This window comes from Salvelinus sp. IW2-2015, unplaced genomic scaffold (genome assembly GCF_002910315.2).
Source record: "Salvelinus sp. IW2-2015 unplaced genomic scaffold, ASM291031v2 Un_scaffold1702, whole genome shotgun sequence".
In the NCBI taxonomy this organism is placed as follows: domain Eukaryota; kingdom Metazoa; phylum Chordata; class Actinopteri; order Salmoniformes; family Salmonidae; genus Salvelinus; species Salvelinus sp. IW2-2015.
Window position 1 is genome coordinate 104,697 of NW_019943095.1, and position 5,307 is coordinate 110,003.

Consider the following 5,307-nt stretch of genomic DNA (forward strand, 5'->3'; position numbering starts at 1 on the left):
TCCATCAACATTGACCTGCATAACATAACTTACCTAATCATTCCGATCACCTCCTACCTCATACATTACCTCACATTTACATTACTCATACATTACGCATCATACATCACCTCACTACATCACCTCACATCACCCTCATACATCACCTCACATTACCTCAACATACCTCAACATCACCTCACTCACCTACATACCATATCACCTCATACATACCTCTACATCACCTCACAATCACCTCCAAACTACCTCATACATCACCTCATACATTACCTCATAACATCACTCATACGTCACTCATACATCACCTCACTCACTCACTCAACCACTCACAATCACTCACAATACCTACTCAGCTCATACATCAGCTTATACATCACCTCATATCACCTCACATCACCTACATCACCACACATCACCTCGCACATCACCTCACATTACCTCACATCACATCATACTACCTCACATACTCATACATTACCTCATACATCACCTCATACATCACCTCACACTCACCTCACACATTACCTCATACATCACCTCAACATTACCCATACATCACCTCATACATCACCTCATACATCACCTCATACATCACCTCAACATCACCTCATACATCACTCTTACATTACCTCATACACTACCTCACACATCACCTCACATCAACCTCATACATCAATCTCTACAATATCACGTATCTCGCACATCACCTCACATCACTTCACACACCACCTCTCACATCACCATACATCACCTCACAACACCTCACATCACCTCACACATCTCCTCACACAATCACCTCACAACACCTCACATTACATCACCTCACACATCACCTCACATAACACCTCACACATCACCTCACACATCACCTCATACATTACCTCACATCACATCATACATTACCTCACATCACCCACATCACCTCACACATCACCTCATACATCACTCATACATCATCATACATCACTCATAATCACCTCATACATACCTTCACATCACCTCATACATACCTCACATCACCTCACACATACCTCACATCACCTCACATCACCTCATACATCATCTCATACATCACCTCATACATCACCTCACATCACCTCACATCACCTCATCATTACCTCACATCACCTCACACATTACCTCACATCACCCACATCACCTCAAACATCACCTCACCATCACCTACATACTTCATACATCACATCACCTCACACACACCTCACTTTACCTCACACCACTCACCCATAACCTCACATTATCTCACACCACCTCACACACACTCATATCTCCACACATCACACCACACACACATCACCTCACAATATCTCCCTGCACTGCCCAGGGTGCTAGGCCAGAGTAGAAAAAAGGTAACAGGTGTGCTGTACTTCATGTTGTGTGATCCTTCAACACAGCTTTTATAGGCTGATGATGTGTTATGTGTTTCTATCCAGCAACATTAGACAGGAAGGAAAATGATATCTGCTGAATGCTGAAAGTCACTGGGATGTGGCAGTGTTTGAGTCAATAGCTATCTCTCTTTTCGTGTCCGAGGCCTGAGGGGAGGTGGGAATAGATGTTGTGTATCTCAAGCCTCCCTCCCTCCCTCCCTCCCTCCCTCCCTCCTCCCTCCCTCCCTCCCTCCCTCCCTCCCTCCCTCCCTGTCTGTCTGTCTGTCTGTCTGTCTGTCTGTCTTGCTGTCTGTCTGTCTGTCTGTCTGTCTGTCGGTCTGTCTGCTGTCTGTCTGTCTGTTCTGCCTGCCGGCTGCCTGCCTGCTGCCTTGCCTGCCTGTCTGTCTGTCTGGCTGTCTGTTCTGTCTGTCTGTCTGTCTGTCTGCTGTCTGTCTGTCTGTCTGTCTGTCTGTCTGTCTGTCTGTCTGCTGTCTGTCTGTCTCTGTCTGTCGTCTGTCCTGTCTGTCTGGTCTGTCTGTCTGTCTGCTGCCTGCCTGGCTGCCTGCCTGCCTGCCTGCCTGTCTGGTCTGTCTGTCTGTCTGTCGTGTCTGTCTGTCTGTCTGGCTGTGCTGATCTGGTCTCTCTCCTCTCCTCTACCTCCTCCCTCTCCTCCCTCTCTCCTCTGGCCTTAGGGACTGTGGCACTATAGTAGGTGCTGTCAATTTAAAATAATTACCACCTCTGTTTTCGACTCTCTCTCTTGCTGTCTCTCTCTCTCTCGCTGTCTAGTCTCTCTCTCGCTGTCTAGTCTCCCTCTTAATTTCATTTTAAGGGCTTCATTGGCATGGGAAACATATGTTAACATTACCAAAGCAAGTGAAGTAGATAACAAACCAAAGTTAAATAAACAAGAAAGATGAACAGTAAACATTACACTCACAGAAGTTCCAAAAGAATAAAAACATTTCAAATGTCATCTTATGTATATATACAGTGTTGTAACGATGTGCAAATAGTGAAAGTACTAAAGGGAAAATGAATAAACATAAATAWGGGTTGTATTTACAATGGTGTTCGTTCTTCACTGGTTGCCCTTTTCTTGTGGCAACAGGTCACACATCTTGCTGCTGTGACACTGTGGTACTTCAACCAATAGATACGGGAGTTAATCAACATTGGGTTTGTTTTCTAATTCTTTGTGGATCTGTGTAATCTGAGGGAAATATGTGTCTCTAATATGGTCATACATTTGGCAGGAGGTTAGGAAGTGCAGCTCAGTTTCCCCATCTTTGTGGGCAGTGTGCACATAGCCTGTCTTCTTTTGAGAGCCAGGTCTGCCTTCGGCAGCCTCTCTCAATAGCAAGGCTATGCTCACTGAGTCTGTACATAGTCAAAGCTTTCCTTAAGTTTGGGTCAGTCACAGTTGTCAGGTATTCTTCCACTGTGTACTCTCTGTTTAGGGCCAAATAGCATTCTAGTTTGCACAGTTTTTTTGTTAGTTCTTTCAAATGTGTCAAGTAATTCTCTTTGTTTTCTGATGATTTGGTTGGGTCTAGTTGTGTTGCTGTCCTGGGGCTCTTTGGGGTCTGTTTGTGAACAGAGCCCCAGGACCAGGTTGCTTAGGGGACTCTTCTCCAGGTTCATCTCTCCGTTGTAGAATTTAATGTCTCTTTTCTGGATTTTGATAATTAGCGGGTATCGGCATGCGCTATTTGGTGTTTTACGTTGTACACAGAGGATATTTATGCAGAATTCTGCATGCATGAGTCTCAATTTGGTGTTTGTCCCATTTTGTGAATTCTTGGTTGGTGAGCGGACCGCAGACCTCACAACCATAAAAGGCAATGGGTTCTATAACTGATTGAAGTAATTTTAGCCAGATCCTAATTGGTATGTCGAATTTTATGTTCCTTTTGATGGCATAGAATGCCCTTCTTGCCTTGTCTCTCAGATCGTTCACAGCTTTGTGGAAGTTACCTGTGGTGCTGATGTTTAGGCCGAGGTATGTATAGTGTTTTGTGTGCTCTAGGGCAACGGTGTCTAGATGGAATTTGCATTTGTGGTCCTGGCGACTGAACCTTTTTTGGAACACAATTATTTTTGTCTTACTGAGATTTACTGTCAGGGCCCAGGTCTGGCAGGGCCCAGGTCGGTCAGGGACCAGGTCTGTCAGGGACCAGGTCTGTCAGGGCCCAGGTCTGTCAGGGACCAGGTCTGTCAGGGACCAGGTCTGTCAGGGCCCAGGTCTGACAGGGCCCAGGTCTGTCAGGGACCAGGTCTGTCAGGGGCCCAGGTCTGTCAGGGGCCCAGGTCTGTCAGGGCCCAGGTCTGACAGAATATGTGCAGAAGATCTAGGTGCTGCTGTAGACCCTCCTTGGTTGGGGACAGAAGCACCAGATCATCAGCAAACAGTAAACATTTGACTTCAGATTCTAGAGGGTGAGGCCGGGTGCTGCAGACTGTTCTAGTGCCCTCACCAATTCATTGATAATATMTTGAAGAGGGTGGGTCTTAAGCTGTATCCCTGCCTCAGCCCTGTGGAAAGAAATGTGTTTTTTTGCCAATTTTATCCGCACACTTGTTGTTTGTGTACACGGATTTGGTGTACTTTCCATCAATTTGTATAGCAGACCCTCATGCCAAATTGAGTCTAAAGCTTTTTTGAAATCAACAAAGCATGAGAAGACTTTGCCATTGTTTTGTTTGCCAATTAGGGTGTGCATGGTGAATACGTGGTCTGACGTATGGTAATTTGGTAGAAAGACAATTTGACATTTGCTCAATAGATTGTTTTCACTGAGGAAATAAACTAGTCTGMTGTTAATGATAGTGCAGAGGATTTTCYCAAGGTTRCTGTTGACGCRTATCCCACGGTAGTTATTGGGGTCAAATATGTCTCCACTTTTGTGGATTCGGGTGATCAGTCCTTGGTTCCAAATATTGGGGAAGATGCCAGAGCTGAGGGTAATGTTGAAGAGTTTAAGTATAGCCAATTGSAATTTGTGGTCTGTATATTTTAGCATTTAATTTATGATACCATCAACCCCACAGGCCTTTTTGGGTTGGAGGGTTTGTATTTTGTCCTGTAGTTAATTCAATGTAATAGGRGAATCCAATGGGTTCTGGTAGTCTTTGATAGTTGATTCTAATATTTTTTATTTGATCATGTATATGTTTTTGCTGTTTGTTCTTTGTTATAGAGCCAAAAAGATTGGAGAAGTGGTTTACCCATACATCTCCATTTTGGATAGGTAACTCCTTCGTGATGTTTGTTTAGTGTGTTCCAATTTTCCCAGAAGTGGTTAGAGTCTATGGAGTATTTCTGTATTGTTTTAATCATTCACCATAGTGAAGGTGTAGACTCAGGTTTTCTGRGTCTCTATCTTTTTGGTTGGATAGGTTTCGCAATTTCTTTCTCAGGTTTTTGCATTCTTCATCAAACCGTTTGTCATTGTTGTTAATTTTCTTCGGTTTTCTGTTAGAAACTTTTACATTTGACAGGGAAGCTGAGAGGTCAAATATACTGTTTATGTTTTCTACTGCCAAGTTTACACCTTCACTATWAAAGTGGAACGTTTTGTCCAGGAAGTTGTCTAAAAGGGATTGAATTTGTTGTTGCCTAAATGTTTTTTGGTAGGTTTCCACACTACTTTCCTTCCATCTGTAGCATTTCTTAATATTATTCAGTTCCTTTGGCTTTGATGCCTCATGATTGAGTATTGCTCTGTTCAAGTAGACTGTGATTTTGCTGTGATCTGATAGGGGTGTCAGTGGGCTGACTGTGAACGCTCTGAGAGACTCTGGGTTGAGGTCAGTGATAAAGTAGTCTACAGTACTATTGCCAAGAGATGAGCTGTAGGTGTAGCTACCGTAGGAGTCCCCTCAAAGCCTACCATTGACTATGTAGATACTCATTGTG